Source organism: Alosa pseudoharengus, unplaced genomic scaffold, assembly GCF_046254945.1.
Source record: "Alosa pseudoharengus isolate Yale_2024_CS ecotype anadromous, Long Island Sound unplaced genomic scaffold, YU_APseudo_1.1 YU_APseudo_1.1_scf_8, whole genome shotgun sequence".
NCBI lineage: Eukaryota > Metazoa > Chordata > Actinopteri > Clupeiformes > Clupeidae > Alosa > Alosa pseudoharengus.
The window spans coordinates 42,047,524-42,067,100 of NW_027468870.1; the positions used below are offsets into that span (position 1 = coordinate 42,047,524).

Genomic DNA, 19,577 nt, shown 5'->3' on the forward strand with positions numbered 1-19,577 from the left:
AAACCATATACCATAATAAAAAAAAACATCATAAAAATACACCATAAGTTAGTTCCAACAGTTATAAGTTTATTCTAACATCAAATGAGGCATTGCATTTCTACAGTTTCCAATTAATTTACAGTGCATTGTAAAACAAAATATTATTCCTCAAAATATTTGAGAAAAACGATGGCTTAAAACTACTTTAACCATTCTTGTTGTGACAACTTAAAACTTTGTTGTAGCTACTCAATTCATTTCAGGAAACCGATTGCCTTAAACCTTTTAATTTGGTTTTAACACACTGAACTCATATCTAAACAGTTTATTTAGCTAAGTGCCAAACACTCATAACTGAATACATTCATTCAATATAAAACTCTGTGATTTGAAGAGTTTTAGGCAATGCAAGCCAAATTATAATTATTAAGGCAATCTACAAAACCTGTTAACTTCACTCCAGATCATTTGTAGCTTGGGTTTGATGGCTTTCTCCCATCATTGATCAAAATTGAAGACGATAACCTGAATGAACTCAATGAAGCCACTTTGCTCCTCAGGGTATCTCAAAAATGAGCGCACAAATCAGTCGCATTATTTAGACAATCAGAAACACATCCCAACCCTTACAATTGAGTGGAATAAGATGTGCTATTAAAAAAAGACAAGAGTCTAAAAGTACACCAAAATTCAATATCAAACTCTAGCAAAAGCCAGCATATTGTTCAGGAGAGGGTGCTCAATAAAGTAGACAGTGGAGGCTGCTGTTAGCCCCTTTTCAACTTCTGGACCTTACTTGACAACAGGATGTTCTCATATCTTACATTCAACAGCAGTGGTGTCCTCACATATGACAGCAGTGGTAAGATGTCTGCTGGAAGCAATAAAATGCAAACACAAACTTCAGAATTAGGATTTTCCAACCACACAAATGAACGGCCTCAGACAGATTGTGTAAGGGCCTATTTAGACCGCAAGCATGGTGACTGTGTGTCAGCTGCGTTACCTGTCCGTTTTAATTTTGGCACCGATGTTAACAGGTTAGAGCGTACACTGCCTGCGTGACACACATGTCTCAGGTGTCTTGAACCATGCTGAAAACGTGTGTATGCTAGAAATAGGACTGGCGTGTATTTTTCAAGCGATAGGCAAATGTGTAGAAAGCGCTTCCATTGAAAAGAGACAGTGAAGAGATGCTATAATAGGCAGACTGCCCACAGCAGCGCTACATCTGAGACGTCTCTGGTATGAATGCACAGATAAAACACAATGCAGCAGCCATGGAACAGACACGCAATGCACATGCCACGTTGACGCTCTGAATAGGCCCTAAAAAACTTTGTGTAATACATTGATGCTCACCTGTCATAGATATTGGAAGTTCCGTGGACTGTCCAATACTTCCAAACTCCTAAAATTACACAAAATACCAATATAACAAAATAACAATAAAATAATACAAAGATAGCACCAACCAATATGAATGACATTACTCTTGGACAAAACAAACATAATAGCATTTTACACAAGTAATTTATGAATGCAATACATGTAGCTTAACATTAATAAGAAAAATACCACAAATATAATAGATAAAAAGGTGTGTTAACTTACATAACCATTAGATCCAAGGTACTTTCGTTGTTAGCACTTATTCTGCTCATATTCGGCATTGGAGGGACAGAAGAAGAAACATTAGGTTGTTGAATAAAGCTGTATTATACAAATAGATCTCTATTGACAACCTATGTTTCTCTGTATTGCATGAAGCACATTACAGTGAAATGATAAACTGGTGAACATAGACAACTAAATAATTTTCGCATAAACATAATGCTTACAGGATTGTTTAATCTGCATTTACCACAAGCCAGCCTTTCTGGAAACTTTTAAATAGCACGATGCTAAAAACGCTGTGCTATGCTAGTTAGCTAAACAATAGCTAGTTGGGTTCTACAAACTTACAAGGACAAAGATAGGTAAAATACACAACAGAGTCCTCCTCCTTAATCTAAATTATGATAGTTATGCATTATTGAAGGCATGTGAACACCATTTTGAAATATTAGAATTCATGGTTAACATGGGCTAGCACTAGCTTGCTAGCAGCAGCTGTTAACATACTTTTAATGTTAGCTAATCATTTGCAGTCGACAGTTTTATTACCACCCGAATATCCTTACATTTTAACTAAACCTTACCTCTGGATAGCTGTGCCTCCTCTTTCACAAAGATTATTCCATCCTGCACATGTGTTTCTCATACTTCAAAAGCTCCTCTGTTGAAAGTTGCTGTGAGGGAGTGAAGAAAAAAGTAGGTCCTAATGGTCGTTCCGAGAGTCCGACCAAGCGAACTCCCCTCCCCCAACAACTTTTTAAACTGCTGCAGAGCGCCAGCCAATCAAATTGCAGTTATGCTAATGAGCAAAGGCTCCAAGGCAGCTCTCAAAGTAAATCAAGCCGGAGTTCATAAGATGGTCCGAGACGCCATATTTGCAGATAAAAGTCATTTGTTTGTTTTTTTATACTTGGATTTTCTGACCACTAGTGAGAAATAGATGCTGTACATTATTTAAAAAGTTGTTATTGTAATCCCAAAACACGTCTGAAATGTTGTTTGAGCCTATAGCCTACCCTACACCATCTAACATTAGCAAGTTAGCAGTCAGTGATGAAAACACCAAAAAAAAAAAAATTTCACAGTATTTTTACACTGATAACTACTAAATTAAAAGTCTAAACCATTTTAAAATGGTACAACTGTGTTAAAAAACGGTGGATTCTTCTCATTTAAACATTACAGACTTTGTCCGTGCTTTTACGGCAGTCTTCTTGAAAAAGCTGATTTTACTGTATTTTACAGGTATATTCTCTTATTATTAAAAATAGAGTATAAAACCGTATTTTTTTACGGTAAATGTCAGCTAAAAAACTTTTATTTTTTACAGTGTGTACAATAAACAAATACATCTGCTTTATGCCGCAGAATTACATTCATATTTGGCTGACTGCAGACGCGCCACTTCCCTCCCGATATTCCAAGATTAAGATAGTAGCCTATACAAAAAGCATAGGCTACTATCATAAAAATTCGTTAAAACGAATAGCTATTTGCAATTTGACAAAACACTGGTCCTCATTTTGCGAATGCGAGGAAGATATGAGCCTGTTGCATTTAGTTAGATGTCCGAGTCACGCATGTTTGAAAACCACTGGCTCGTAATCACAATAATTTAACACACGACAGTTGGATAGCCTACTTCATCATGTCCCCATGCCTACATTTTTGTGAGTAGCATAGAGATCGTTAAAAACAATAAAGTAGCCTATGTCTCTCCGTTTGGGACATCGAAAACGTATAGCCTATTTTTAATAGGGTAGACTACCGTCGGAGATGCTGACTGGCAAAGGCCTCGGGATAACACGTTATCTCCACTATCATCAGTAATGCCCCTTGATCAAAGTGGGGAATTAAATAAAAGTTTGAGAACCACTGGGTTAACAAGTTACCTGCAGTCCAGAGCAATATTCTGATGATCGGCGATGATATCGGCAAATGTTGGTTTTCCAAAGTAAGAATTTCACTTGACCATGCACCTTCGACAATGAATAGCTCATTACACTTGTTACTGTTAAACGTAGGCCTAACTGGTATCATTACAAACATTATTCTGTGTCCTAAAACTGGCATATTTTATGGCATTGTGTCATGTAAATTCGTTGCAAAATCTAGAGAAATGTGTGAGGTGGTCTGGTCAGCGGGGGACAATTGAGACACACATTGGATTGTGTTATTACTTGAACATTCCACACATATCCACAGCTGTGGTAGGCCTATCAGGGGCAGGAGGATTACTGTTAGCGCAGGCTTTATATAAAAGTCTTCAACAGAAGGCCTCGAATGCAGGCTTGCCCTGTGGTTTGCGCAGCCTACAGTAAATAACAGACCCGCCACAATGTGCGGTATGATGCTTTTTTACGAGCAAGATGTTTTTGGTGCCCTACGCACACTGCATGTTCTTAAATAACAATGATCATCAGTAATATTCGACCATTCATTTGTGTAAATGGGCAAGCGTGACCACCTTGATTGGCTGATGATTGTAACACGGGCATGATTCCAAACACCTCCCTTACGATAATGAGTGACAGGTGACAGGTCTCAGAATGCGTGCGCTACACAAGGACAGAAGATGATGAATAACTGGGGCCGTAGGCTATTCACAAAGGCTTTTATCTTACCACTAGGAGTAGGCTACTCCTAAATCGCACTAAAAGATTTTAGCTTGGAGTTTTCTCTTAAAAGTTATTCACAAAGCCTTTCAGACAACTCCTAAACTAGGAGTGAGTCTTCGTTGCTATAGATGACGTCATTACTCATGCACGAGCTTGACTGAAGTGACCACCTTGATTGGCTGACGATTGTAACGCGGGAATGATTCCAAACACCTCCCTTCCGATGATGAGTGACAGGTGACAGGTCGGAGAATGCGTGCGCTACACAAGTAGTGAGAAGGAAGATGATTAATAACTGAATAAAAAGGCCTAGCCTAAATGAATAATGAGTAAGGCAAAACAAATAGCCTAGTAGCCTAATGAAACATACGGATTGATTAAATTATTCTGTTACTATGCCTACGTTTGCAAAAGAGAACATTTTAATTTGATGCACAATAATGTTACATTTAATTTACATTTTGACAATGATTAGACTAGTTTTGGTTGTTGTTGGTGGCGTTATTGCATGTTAGTTATGCCTACAATGCAAAATTGCTTCCTCACTATTGAAAGCTGCATAGGATTTCAAAACACGGCAAAATGCCGCAGGTTTGTGAATAGGTGTGAGTTCTTTTAAGCTGTCAGAGGTGGGAAGGTGTGATTTGTTGGGGGCAGGGCCGAATTAACTGGTCACAAATGTCTGATGGCCCCCCTTCCCCCCCAGCCAGCGTGAATCGGGTGGTCAGTTAATAGGCTGAAGATTTTTCCTGCCATCTAAGGCAGCGGTCCCCAAACACCGGGCCGCGGCCGGTACATTCCTAACCGGGCCGTAGCCTACGACATGAGTTTAAAAAAAATGCATGCAAACTAAACTCAATTTAATTCGCAATAATGTCACGTTTTTACATGGCATAGGCCTATATGCAGTTGTTTGATTGCACACATGTTTGCATTTTGCCAGGTCTATTTTCTTACGTCTGTCCCGCCTTCAACACTTTACATATTGCCTTCAGCGCTGCGCAGCCTCAGGTCAGCTCACTTCACTTGATCAGTTCTTGGCGAACGGTAGTGTCACACGAAGTTAGCTAAACTGCTAGAATGAGCATCAAAAAACAAGCATCTTTAGCAGACACTGGCCAGGGTGTTTAAGTTGCGAGAGCCGCTGCAGAGATTTCTTACAGAAAAAAAGTCACCGTTAGCTGCACATTTTAGTGATGAGGACTGGGTGTCAAAACTCGCTTACCTATGTGGCATATTTGGGTTGCTTAATGACCTCAACCTGTCACTCCAGGGGAGAATGACGACTGTATTTAAACTGGCAGATAAAGTCGCTGCATTTAAAGCCAAGCTTGATTTGTGGGGACGAATGGGGACGGGGTGTATTTGATATGTTCCAAACAGTAGTGGGGGTTTTGGGAGAGACTGAGGCAGGGCCCTTTCTCTTGCAGCTGGTGCGCGATTACCTTGTTGCGCTTTCAAATGAGTTTGAGCGTTAGGCTACTTCCCATCCTCCAAAGATCCACGGCAAACCAATGAGTGGGTCCGCAACCCATTTGTCAATATCCCGAATAGTCCTAACATGTCAGCGCAGGAGGAAGAGCAGTTGATCGAAATTGCAAATGACGGTGGTCTTAAGAGTGTGTATGAGGAAACCTCTCTGGCGGGTTTTTGGATCAAAACCAAAGCAGAATATCCCGAAATAGCCGTAAAAGCGCTGAAAACGTTGCTACCATTTCCCACCACGTATCTATGCGAGGCCGGGTTTTCTGCAATGACTGCAACTAAAACCAAATTGCGCAATCGACTGGACATTTCAAACACACTGAGGATGTCACTGTCTTGTTGCAGGGAACAAGCACAGGGCTCCCACTGATTATATTCATAATGCATGTTTAGTTCCCATGTTTTGTTCCCATATTTTGTTAAGCATGTTCACACTTGATAGATGTAGCTTCAAGTTGTTCAATTTTCATAGTTCATATTGTTACATTTTCACTTCTTCAAGTTCACGTTTTTCACGTTTTTAAGAGTTCGTTACCTTCACTGTTCATACATAACTGGAGCTAGTTCTTTTCAAGTAATGCATGCACAACACATATGGAACATGGAACCCCCGAACCACCAATATCCCCCCCCCACGGTCCGTGAAAAAAAAAAATGGGAATCAAACCGGTCGTCGAATCAAAGTTGTCAACATTTTGAATATTAGTGTCGGGTGAATTGAAATGTTCTCAAAGTAATAATAATAATAATAATAAGCTTTATTTGTATAGCACCTTTCATACACAGAATGCAGCTCAAAGTGCTTTACATTTGAAGCATGTAACAAAATAATAGTCAGTCAGTCATTATCAATCACATTTCTTCATTGCTGGGGCCGTTTATGATCCACTCAGCAACATATCAAAAATATAGAAAATGACATGTCATAAGACTGGCAGCCTTAACCCTCTTACCCCCCACAAGCACGCCATATGGCAACTGTGGCAAGGAAAAACTCCCATATTCCAGGAAGAAACCTTGAGCAGAACCTGACTTAATAGGGGGAGCCCATCTGCTTCTGGCTGGCTGCGCCCTCCAATAGCAGCAGATGTAGAATAATCTGAAAAAGTAGTCTACAGGATAAGACGAGTTAACTAAAAGCTTTCCTGTACAGGTATGTTTTCAGATCTTTTTTAAAAATATTTACTGAACTCGCCTGCTTGATGTACAGAGGCAGGGTGTTCCATAGTTTGGGGGCATAATGGATAAAAGCAGCTTCTCCACTTTGTTTGTGGAGCACTTTGGGTACGATTAAAAGATTAGAATTGGATGATCTAAGTTTCCTTTGTGGTTGATAAGATATTAAAAGCTCAGAGATATATGAAGGTGCTGTGCCATTCAGAGCTTTGTAAGTAATTAACATAACCTTAAAATCAATTCTATAGGAAATAGGGAGCCAGTGCAGTTCAGCCAACACAGGGGTGATGTGTTCTCTCTTCTTAGTCTTAGTTAAAAGTCTAGCCGCAGAGTTCTGTATGAGTGCCAATTTCTTTAGATGTTTTTTGGGAAGACCAGTGAAAAGTGCATTGCAGTAGTCTAACCTGCTAGTGATAAAGGCGTGAATTAGTTTTTCTGCATCTTGTTGAGTTAAAAAGGGCCGCACTTTGGCAATGTTTCTCAAGTGGAAATAGGCTGTTTGAGTAACTTTACTGATATGGGGCTTAAAACTTAACTCTGCATCTAAGATGACACCGAGGCTTGTTACTTTTGGTTTGACCTGGTGTGCCAAGTTCCCCAGATTACTAAGAACAATATCTCGCTTTAGTTTTGGTCCCACCAAAAGTAGCCTTATGGCTGAAAGCTGCTTGGGATCCCCCCGTCAAGCAATATAACCATACAAACGCGCTTCCTGTACTCATTGTTTCAAAAAACTGAACTGAAGAGCTGTGAACGGCACGGCACGGTATGCCCAATGAAAATAAATTAACGCAACGCAATGCAACACAACACAGACACCGCTTCTCTCGCGTCAGTCACTGACATGAACAAAACACAGAACCCGCTTCTCTCACGGCAGTCACTGCAGTAGCCTAGAATAAATGCATGGGGAAAAACACTTCCCCATGACAAAGACATCGTAAAACACTGAAAGGTAATATTTTGTCACTAGCAACATATCGGAACTCCCCCTATTACCGTCGGTCCCGTATTTCCACCGTCTTGCGTGTATGTGTCACTTATATCCATTTCTATACAAACCAAGACAGCGGACTCCTAAAGAGACGCAACCACCCACACCATAGGTGTATCTAAATTAGCTATGTACCAAAAATGACATTTTACCATGACTCAAAGAGCTGTAAACAGTGTTGTAAGGCTGCGTGTACACAACCGCTTGGAGCTCCAGTGGAATTTTAATTTCACGACAAGAATTCTCGGTCTAACCGTCCATGTGCCGTTAAGAACCAAACCAGATTTTGTTCAAATCTACACACCTATGGCTACTGAAAAATGTAAGGTTAATTTAGCAAATGTTATTTTGAAGTGTTAAAAAACATCGTTGTTTTAGAATTTCTGAACAAAAGTGGTGATAATTGGGGGTGTTACGATACATCTGTCCTTTGTCAATGTGTTATGTTCCAAGTAGCCTATGCGTAATTCTGCTGTCTAAAGTTGTATGTTTATGACATTCAAGCAAGGAAAACGATGATTTGAAGACATCTGTTTCGTTGGAATGGCAAGGGGTAGCAACAGGGCAACACAGAGACAGGCCCGATGGCAGGGTTGTTATGAGAGTATTAAAATCTGGGATAGCCTATTCTACGGCAAGACAGCGGGGGAAAGTTAAAATACGTGATAAACACGGACAAAGTTGGCATGCATTGTTTCGGTCCCCATGCACAGGGATTATTTGTCATATTATTAATCACATATGATTATTTGTGAATTTGTGCAAACAGGCGCAACACATTTGAAAAGGAAGGACTGGTAGCATGCAAGCTCACGAAAGATTGATTTAAGAACGTTATCACAGTGTGGGCTGTATTTTCGGTCACCAGCGCATGGCGTAAAGTTCGTTATTCACCGGCGCGAAGTTGAATTCGTTATTTTGCACCTTTATTTTTTAAGCATTGCGCCCAGGGGTGTGGCAATTAACAACCTAGGGAGGGACCTGGCGCATTGTCTAAAAATCGCTATCATACACCACCTAAACCTGGTCAGAAGTCAATGGCGAGTTGTTCATATGCTATTTTAAGAGCGCATGTCAACAGTCATATTGGCAGGTGCACGCACCATCCTTCTATCATTCATGAACGCACACCAGCGCACGTCCATGCAAAGCATTACAAATTGCACGATTACAATGGTAAACATAATTAGAATAAAGATATTACGAAATACTGTACATCTCATGATGAGTAGTTATTCACCATCATTTGCAAATTGGTAATGACGGTTAAAAGTGATTAGGGGAGAGGCGAGAGACAAGTATGGAGCACAGCTGAAGACGCACTGTCACGAGATATAAGCAACTCCTCTGCAGGATAAATGTTGTTTTATTTAGTCATTTGAGCAACATTAGGGTAAGTGTTGCTTTTTCCAGCCTATGTTTTCTATGGTAACCCATTGTCAGTCAATAGTGAAAGTAACTGCATATAACTGTCTTGTCGTTGACTGACTCCTTGGTGAAGTTAGTTTCACTTTGCCAATGAGTTCAAATAATAGACGAGTGCAAATGCGTGAAGGCTATGCTAGGTTTTAGTAAAGCATGGTTTAAGAATGACTATTCCATACGGTCTTGCAAGCAGCCTCCTTCAAATGCGCCGTTGAATGCCAAAATACCGATGCATTTATTTGACATATCGCGCGTTGCGCCGTTAAAGGGAATGACAGATGTCATTCTCATTGGTTTAAAATGATGTTACGCCCCAAACACACCCATATGACTGATTAAAAGACCTAGGAACACCTTGTTACGCCATGCGCTCCACTTTTGAGAACGAAACCCCTCCCAATGTGAACTGGACATCCTACTAAATTTGAATAGACTTTTGACGAGTGACGATGCACTTTAGAATGTCATGATAGGGCCCTGTGTGGCTGTGGCGCAAAGCAGCGCGGGCGGAAGACGACAAGGGGAGGGTCATGTCTTTTTAAACAATTCTGTCGGAGGGTCATTGAACAATTTCTAGCAGGCAAGGGAGGGTCATGCAACTTTTGACTGAAGCACTCAAAATTCATCCGGTGGCCCCTTCAATAAATAACGAACAGTCCCTAGATTGCTGCTGGGCTAGGCTATATGTCTTGGTTCATGTCCGTTCACAACTCATTGCCGTCAAACGCGTAGCCTATCTCGCGGTTGCATCCATTACAAACAAACATGCAATGTGAACGTCTGGGATTGGGAAGAGCACTAAATGCTCTACTGAATAAGCACGAAGTCAAACCTTTAAATGAAAAACACTCTTTAATAATCAAAAAAATAAACCGCTAATGAAGTAAACTTGTGACCTTAAAAAATCGTTTATGCCTGTAACTCCGTGATAACAGGACGTAACAGGAAGGCATTTGGCTGAGCAACGGAGGTTAATATGCTCTATATTTTGTCCAAATGATGTCTGTCTATCATCGTTGCACTCGGAGAAAACCAGAATGTTTAATTTGTCCTGCGTTTCTTCTACGGCTGCAAACGGGATTCACTCGCAGTTAACCAAATATTTCTTTATTAGGGCAGGGCAGGCATATTTCTGGCTATTAAATTATTTCTAAACCAGTCTGCTAAAGTCTGTAGTGAAGTCTGTGTAGGGTTTTTCAGGCTCCATTTCTTTTTACGAGACACCCTACTCACTTGAGCCATCTACCGGTTGTTTGGGTTGTTGCAGCGTCTCACTGGGAAAATACAAATTAAAGTCGCGTGATACCGCGTGATCCCACGCGCGGACCGCGAGTGAAGCTGGCCAAGTCGAAGCACTGCCCACTGTATGTCCACATCTATAGCCCCAAGAAGGGGAATGCACTCACCCGTATACGTCCTCAGTCTGATATTAGTCTTTTTGAGTGCAGGTGCCTCAGTTGCCCTCCACAAATTGTGATATGAGGATTGACTTATCACTGAAACTGAGGCCCCAGTGTCCACTTCCATTTCCAGCTCAGTGCCATTTACCTTCAGTGCTACATAGATGGGCTCAGCCCTGGACTGGCTGATGACATGGAGGTTGAACATGTCAAAAGAACACTCCTCCTCTTCCTCAGGCTCGTCACCCTGCAGGTGATGTGCGCTCCTGTTGGGCTTTGGTGTTCCCCAGTCCTTCTTTTGTTTGTTTTTCGTTCCCCTGCACATTTTGGCAATATGGCCCTTTTTCTGACAGTTATGGCAAACAGAGTCCTTGAATCCACAGTCATTTGCAAAGTGTGCCCCCCCCACACTGGTAACACTCCACTGACTTTTGGAGTTTGCCTTTCTTGTCCTTGGACACGTGACGAACGGCATCTGGTTGCGCAGCCCCATGTGCTTGTTGAATGTCCTTAGTGTTCATTGCCGCCGTTTCCATAGCTTGAGATATCTCTAGCGCTTTTTTGAAGGTTAGCTTGGCTTCACTCAGCAACCGACGCTGTATGCTATCCTCATTAATTCCGCAGACCAGCCTGTCGCGCAACATATCTTCTAGAACTGCACCAAACTCACAATGTTCTGATAATTGTCTCAACTCCGCCACAAATGCGGCCACTGTCACTCCTTGCTTACGTGAATGAGTATGGAATTTGAAGCGTTGAACAATAACAGATGGCTTGGGGTTGTGATGATTTTTCACTAACGTGACCAGGTCCTGGAAGCTTAATTCTCCTGGTTTCCGCGGTGTCAGCTTGTACGTCTTGGCCCCGCAGGCACTGAGGAGGACAGAGCGTCGTTTTGACTCATCCGTAATGTCATTTGCCACGAAAAAGTGCTCCAGTCTCTCAACATATTCCACCCAGTCACCGTCTGTCTCCACGTATTCACTGAGCGAGCCAACAGTAGTCATGATAACTTACTAATAGCTTAACTAACTGCGCCGTAATTTGTAGGCTATTTCAACTGTACACAGCAACTCCACCGCCGTTATCCTCGGTTTTAATCCTCGTCGCCAGTGTAGTAACCGAGTGGTGTAACTTTTAGTGAAACCACGCACAGACAAGGAAAACAGTTTAGGCACTTTTACTGGACTTCACTTAACTGCAGCCAAACATGATACACATGAAGAACACGGGTTCCCACATTAAAACCTGGGGGAAACAATACACACAAATAAGGTTCCTAGGGGAAACAATACACAATACACACAAATAAGGTTCCTAGGGGAAAACAGCCCTCTTACTAGGCCTACACATTTCACTATGCAACAGTCTTGTTTTGCCAGGTCTGATGGACATCCTGCACGTCTAACAGTTACACAGAACAAAAATGTCTCTGGTTGAATTGCTATTTAAAGAGGATACCTCTGAAAATAATAGTTTAGCCGTTGTTTCCTGCAGAGCTACACAAACACACGTCTTACTCCATGCTTGCTCAGCAGCGCCAGTGGTTAATTTTTTTGATTAAGAGCATAGGCGTGCATACATACACACTAGGTGGTGCTAAAGCACTAGGAAGTTTGCCCTTTATTAACGAAAATGCCCTTTTGAGTAAGATTTTACTGAAGTCGGTTTTGAAATGATCTTTTGAAAACCTGAGCCATTAAAAACGACTGAAACAATGCCCCGAAATGAGCCACCTCCTTGCGCACACCCGACCAGCCTATCTCTCTTCCTTTGTCACGTGAACTCGCGCGGTTGCGCGCAGGGCACGCCAGATGCGCAGCACCATAGCAGTTAAGTAAGCGTCTTCAGATAGCATCAGCCCCATCAGCCAGGTAACATACAGATCAAGCAAAATCTTACAGTTTGCCCTCTAAGCCCAACATGTACTAATTTTGTTGTACAGTAAAATGTCACATTCAGCACCAACAAGCATTTTTGCTGACTGGTCACCTGATAAACTAGTTAGATGAAGCTAGATAAAGTTTTACGCTGTAGCCCAAATCAATGACAGATAACGTGACGACCACAAATAATTTCGGTAGATTTTGCAAATTTATGTGTTAAGAAGAACGTTTTCTGTTGTATATGTTTTGTTAGGCAACATGTATTAACACATTCATTTGTGACAGAAGAAACGGGAAGTTCGCCATTACCTGTGAAAAATGCCCATCTGCATTCATGTAATGACAACAGTCAGTAGCCCACTATAACTCCTTCTCGTACTGTTTGGTCTCTTTATTGTCTTACAGATCAAGTAAAATCGTACAGTTTGCCCTCTAAGCCCAACGTGTAATTCTTTTGTTGTGCAGTAAAATGTCTCATACAGCATCAAACAACTAAGCATTTTTAGCCGACTGGTCACCTGATAAAGTTTTACGCTGTAGCCCAAGTCAATGACAGATAACGTGAGGACGACCACATAGGCTACAAATAATTTCGGTAGAGTTTGCAATTGCAAATCTATGTGTTAAGACAAACGTTTTCTGTTGTATAGGTTTTGTTAGGCAACATAAATTAACACATTTTGGTCTCTTTATTGTCTTAATTGTATATTGATTTACTAATTGCAGCACAAGTCAAATTTCATTCAACATGTGCGTGTAATTTTTTTTTATAATTAAGTGTTCCATGTGCGCTAAAAAGTCCCCCCCCCCCCTCCTGAGCACCTGCCCCCCAAAATGTCTGTGCACGCCACTGAGGTTTGACTTCGTGCTTATTCAGTAGAGCATTTAGTGCTCTCCCCAATCCCAGACGTTCACATTGCATGTTTATTTGTAATGGATGCAACCGCGAGATAGGCTACGCGTTTGACGGCAATGAGTTGTTAACAGACATGAACCAAGACATAGCCCAGCAGCAATCTAGGGACTGTTCATTATTATTGAAGGGGCCGCCGGAGGAATTTTGAGTGCTTCAGTCAAAAGTTGCATGACCCTCCCTTGCCTGCTAGAAATTGTTCAAAATTGAGTTCAGAATTGTTAAAAAAGACATGACCCTCCCCTGCCAATTGTCCCTGTCTTCCGCCCGCGCTGCTTTACGCCACAGCCACACACTGTGATAACGTTCTTAAATCAATCTTTCCCGTGAGCTTGCATGCTACCAGTCCTTCCTTTTGAAATGTGTTGCACCTGTTTGCACAATTTCACAAATAATCATATGTGATTAATAATATGACACATAATCCCTGTGCACGGGGACCGAAACAATGCATGCCAACTTTGTCCGTGTTTATCACATATTTTAACTTCCCCCCCGCTGTCTTGCCGTTTTAATGTTTTCCCGTAGAATATCCCATATTTTAATACTCTCATAACAGCCCTGCCATCGGGCCTGTCTCTGTGTTACCCTGTTGCTACCCCCTTGCCCTTCCAACGAAACAGATGTCTTCAATCATCGTTTTCCTTGCTTGAAGGCGAACTTAGAGTGATGTTAACCTATTTATGTTTAACGGCGTGATTGTCGTGAGAGCACGGTTCATTGGCGCTTGCATGTTCGGCCTTATACGTGCGCACCTGCCTACCATCAGGCTACTCCGCTACTAGAGAAAGAATTACCAACCGATTCACGTTGGCTGGGGGGCAGGGGGGCCATCAGACATTTGTGCCCAGTTAATCCGGCCCTGCCCCCAACAAATCCCACCTTCCCACCTCTGTGACAGCTTAAAAGAAGTCGAGAGGACTCCTAACTCACAGACCTATTCACAAACCTGCGGCATTTTGCCGTGTTTTGAAATCCTACGCGGCTACAGGAGCTTCCAATCGTGAGGAAGCAATTTTGCATTGTAGGCATACAGTGGGTCCCAGTTAAGAATTGACACTTCATTCACCATCAAGGTGATTCACGCAGCTGGGTGAAATGTAAGTACAACTGCAGCCGCTTGGAGGCAGCATAGTCCGCTGTGGCGTTCCACGGTCGAACCTGACGGAGCATTCGACAGCAAGGGCTGTGATTGGCCGAGTTTTCAGTGCGTTTCTCTGTGTTTATAGCAGCCCCTACAACATGCTAGTCCACTGTAGCCTATAAGCTTTGTACATAATGTTAAACATAGTTTTGGATTCAGTGTCAAGATGTCTTGATTGTACAGTGCCTGTCTCTCAGTAATGTTTTAAAATGAGAGCTTCATCAGCTGGCAGTAGGCTACTTTGTCGGCAGTCATGAAAAGTTCGCTTGCTAACAGAACATAAATATGCTGCCCAGAAACCTCGTGAATAGTTCTGATTTGTTTTACTACACTAACGAGGTTAAATATAGCCTTTGCCTACAGCATCTCCTTAACAGTAATGTTAACAAAATGACAGCATTCATTAGCCTGGAAACCAGACTCTCTGACTTCGCAGTGAGTCTGGCCTAGATCCATAGGCGTTCGTTTATTTCCGGGTGGGAGGGCACAGTTTGAGGTTTAAAATCATTGGACTTCCTTTGAACCAATCACTAACAACCGGCGTTTCGTCATACAGAGAAGTTTCTCTGCAGCACGCCCATAACAAGCACCCGTGCATCTTATCAGCAAACAATCACACGTTTCATCTGCGTAACTCTCGCCAAAATGCATCATATAGTGTTTTGTGAATGTACCCAAGTCAAACTTTCATATAAATGCATAAGTACGTCCAAAGCGCCACTTTTAAGCTTGTATGCATTGTCGTTTTCGGGTGAAATGACCTTTTGAATGGGATTCCTATAGGGCTACTACTTTTTTGATACAATCGCGTCAAAATCGCTATTTTTCAAATACTATGAAGGCTCGACACAACATGAAACTTTGATCGAAGTATCATCAGTGTCTCTACACATGAACTCGAGCATTGAGAACATTGTTGGTGTAGGCCTACACAGAGTTTACTAAAAGAGAGGTTTTGAACAACACTTGTTTTTTCTGCTCGCTGCCATCTTGCCATTTTACGGAACCCTCCGGGTGACATGGGGAAAAAAAACATGGGTTAAAAAAAACATGAAGAAGAAAAAAAAAACAATGCACTTTTGCGGGATCTCATTGCGGGATCTCGCAAAGTTTTGCGAGATCTCGCAAAACTTTTTTTCTACTTTTGGAACTTGCTGGGCTTCCTACTTGACCCCAATAGGCCCACAAACCACTACCGCCAGATGGCAATCATATCATGATACTATGATTGCTCTATCACTGTTGCATTTTTTGGGTTTTCTGGACACATTACATAGGCCTATGACACGGGAGGGAGAGGGAGACACCTGCGTGCAGACACGCACACACACCAGGCCCAAGCAAGCGTGGGGGATGTGGGTGTTATAACGTACACAGTTTTGCTGGAACACGATTCTATCCCCCACACTTTTTGTCAGATTAAATTGAAAGTAAAATATGGAAATAAACGCTCCCGTAAAGAGTTGGAACCTTATCTATAACGCACACACAGAGATACAAATAGGTCTGTTGATTTGATTGAACAGTCATCCAGCCAATCACATCAAGTTAGGTGAAGAACCAGAGCCTCTCTGATCAAATTCAAAGTGTACATCTTTCAAGGCTATGCTGCTGCTTGGGTCTGCATTGTAACGTCTGCAGTGAGCAGATTTCAGATAGAATTGAAATGATAATTGTTACCGCATTATGCTAATTTAGTAAACCAAAATTCACTGTCTGACTGACAGTTTTTGTCACAATGCAGGGAGTCAAAGTGAAAGCGGGGTGCGTGCACCAAGGCACCTGTTTCTGCAGGAAAACATTTGGCTACTGTTCTCAGAGCATTATGCTTTCTCTGCCTATGATCTGCAGCTTTTCTCAAACTATGGGCCTCCTCAACAATTAACCTACTACTGCTCCACGTAGCCGCGAAATTAAGTTATGCCCGGTGCTTCACACGTCTGCTCATTTGCAGCATACTTATTCATTTGGTGTCATCAACTATATAGACATAGCCCAGTCAGCACACATACAGTACGTCTCCAAGACGCTTGGAAAGGAACAGCTTAATTACATTGCGTTCCATTTAGAACGTCTTATTTGATCTGATCTTACAAACGGCGGCGTCAAGACACATTTGAGTTCTACATCGGAGATAGAACGCTTATGATCGCTCATGCAATGTGTGCGTCCCTGCAGCAAGTGAAACTGGAGGTAATGTGGGCTAGAAGCAACAATAGTTTAAACAACAACGTGGCTTCCTGTAACTATCAATGGAAAAATCCATAGAAACTGCTAATCATAATCTTTAAATTGACATTAATTAAGCTGGCTATATGCAACACAATTTATATATATTTCCTTTGCATATGTTTGGGTAGACTTCAAACGTTTTTGAATTTGAGCTTACAGTTCTGTGTCCTTTACATTTAGGCTATTTAATAGGTATTAGTGATACCTCGAAATTAGGCTGCTGTCTGTTAGGCAATTTATTGTAGCCTGCTGTGTGTGCGTGTCTGCACGCAGGTGTCTCCCTCTCCCTCCCGTTTTCATAGGCCTATGAAATGTGTCCAGAAAACCCACAACACGCAACAGTGATAGAGCAATCATTTGCCATCTGGTGGTAGTGGTTTGTGGGCCTATTGGGGTCAAGTAGGAAGCCCAGCAAGTTCCAAAAGTAGAAAAAAAGTTTTGCGAGATCCCGCAATGAGATCCCGCAAAAGTGCATCTTTTTTTTTTCTTCTTCATGTATTTTTTCCCCATTACTTTTTTTTTTTTTTTTTAACCCATGTTTTTTTTTCCCATGTCACCCGGAGTGCTCCGTACCATCTTGCAAGGAGTGAGTTGTCCAAAATCTTTCTTTTTAGTAAACTATGTGTACACGAACAATGTTCTTAATGCTCAAGTTCATATGTAGAGACACTGATGATGCTTCAATCAAAGTTTCAAGTTATGTTGAGCCTTCTTAGTGTTTGAAAAATAGCGATTTTGACCCGACCAGATAGATAGATAGATAGATAAATACTTTATTGATCCCCAAGGGGAAATTCAGGGGGTCTCAGTAGCATACAGACATCACACACAACATGCACTTACAGCAAATGGTAAATATAAGCATAAGTATAAACATATAACCAAACACCACTGTACAATAGAGACAGTAGGAGATAAGAAAAGCTAACAAAACTAAAAATACTATATAAATTAAATGTAAAAGAAACAGTGTGCTTAAGGGTGGTCAAGTATGAGATGCTTGTAATGACAGGGCCTGTAGTTCTGTGTGCAAAGTGAGGTGCTCAAGAGAGTGAGTATCCTGGTGAAGGTGCAAAGTAGTCCAACAGTAGTTCTGTGTGTATGGTAAGGTGCTCAAGAGAGTGAGAGTGAAGGTGCCAAAAAAGTAGTCCAACAGGAGTCCCTTAGTTATGTGTGCATGGTAAGGTGCTCAAGAGAGTAAGTGTCCTGGTGAAGGTGCAAAAAGTAGTCCAACAATAGTCCTTAAGTTAAGTGTGCACGGTAAGGTGCTCGGAGAGTGAGTGTCATGGTGAAGGTGCAACAAGTAGTCCAGCATTAGTCCAACAGTGCAATAATAAGGTCTAGAGACCAGCATAAATAATATGGACAAATAGGAGAGCAAAGTATAATATAATGTAGACAAGGTAATATAAAAAACTATAAAAACTACGTCAGTGCAGAAACAGGTTGAGGTAATAGGGTTACAGCCATTCAGTATTATTGTAGCAGAAGCCATTGATCATGTGTGCTAATATAGCATGAAAAACATGAAAAACAGTGTAGCAGGAAAGCGGTAGTAAAAACATTAGGCTGTGGTAAAACAGTAGTAAAGCAGTAGTGGGTAGTCAGTACTCAAACATGGAGAGGGTGGAGAGGCAGACAGACTAAGCAGAGAGCAGACCATGTAGCCTACTAAACTACAGTTTGACTCGGGTACGTTCGTAGCCTATTTCAAGTGACAAAATCTATGACTAAAGTTTATCTGACAATATAACATCCTACTCCACTGTGACTTCGTTCATGACACTCCTGTTAATAGGCTAAACTATTATTTACATTTGCTCAAAGATTTCATAAGTATAAGTCATTTTCGCTCCCTACTTTGATGTATTCCAAGCGATCTGCTTCAGGGGCGGGGACATAGTAATTGAAACACCATGCCTGGGTACGTAATCGCTCTCAGGGACGCCCACTGTTCGCTGGTTGGTCGGATGCCCAACTGCCGAAGTAAACGAGCGTGAATCAACCTATTCCAGACGGAGTACTGTAGGGAAAAGAAATCGACCGGAAGTACGTAGACAGGCCAAGGCCAGGCTGGCGTTCATGGGCTTCGGAAAAACCTTTCTCCAAGTGAAAACATCATCATTCCGCGTCATTCACGATACTTAATGTGTGAGTCAGAGGTCGGAAACTGGGGCTAGATTTTGCTAACAGAGTTGCCCAGTTAGGGGCTCGTCATCACTTTTGTCGTCACGTTGTAGTTCGTTTGTAGTCCATGTGGCCTTTCATGTCCAACAGTTTTAATGTGAACTTGGGAATTTGCCCTTTTTATCACTTGAAAAGCTGCATATCTTTCTTTCACGAGCATCTACAGTTGTTTGTTTAGGATTAGTGAGTGTATGTTTTAACCTTTGTTGTGGCATCCGTGTTTGTCACACATTCGATGGCAAAGCACTTGAATACTTGCTGTCGGAAAAACAAAGTAGCCATGGGGGCGGTCCTTGTCATTCCGAGGTGCTCTGAATGCACCCTAAGCATTCATATGACAAAAGGAAAACGAATTCGGTCACTCAAGACTGTGCCACAGCAACCAGTGTAGGCTACAGTCCTACCCAATAGGCCTACTCGAAGCAGATGGCATTGTCTGACGGTCGAGTGGGTTAATGCGCGTATTTCCAGAACAGGGCCCAGTTTCCCGATAACGACGGAGACACGCTCTTAAGAGG

At 41.8% G+C, this 19,577-nt stretch overlaps 1 protein-coding gene and 1 long non-coding RNA gene across 2 annotated transcripts in view; one reads left to right on the forward strand and one right to left on the reverse strand.

Moving 5' to 3' along the window:
- unc79 (unc-79 homolog, NALCN channel complex subunit) overlaps positions 1 to 19,577 on the forward strand; it is a 354,164-nt gene that overhangs the window by 267,500 nt on the left and 67,087 nt on the right. The window lies entirely within an intron of this gene.
- Positions 690 to 2,294, reverse strand: LOC143112896 (uncharacterized). The gene is made up of 4 exons (XR_012984809.1): positions 2,184 to 2,294; positions 1,597 to 1,638; positions 1,345 to 1,393; positions 690 to 856 (listed from the first exon to the last, which is right to left on the reverse strand). It is a non-coding gene; the product is annotated as an uncharacterized LOC143112896 (long non-coding RNA).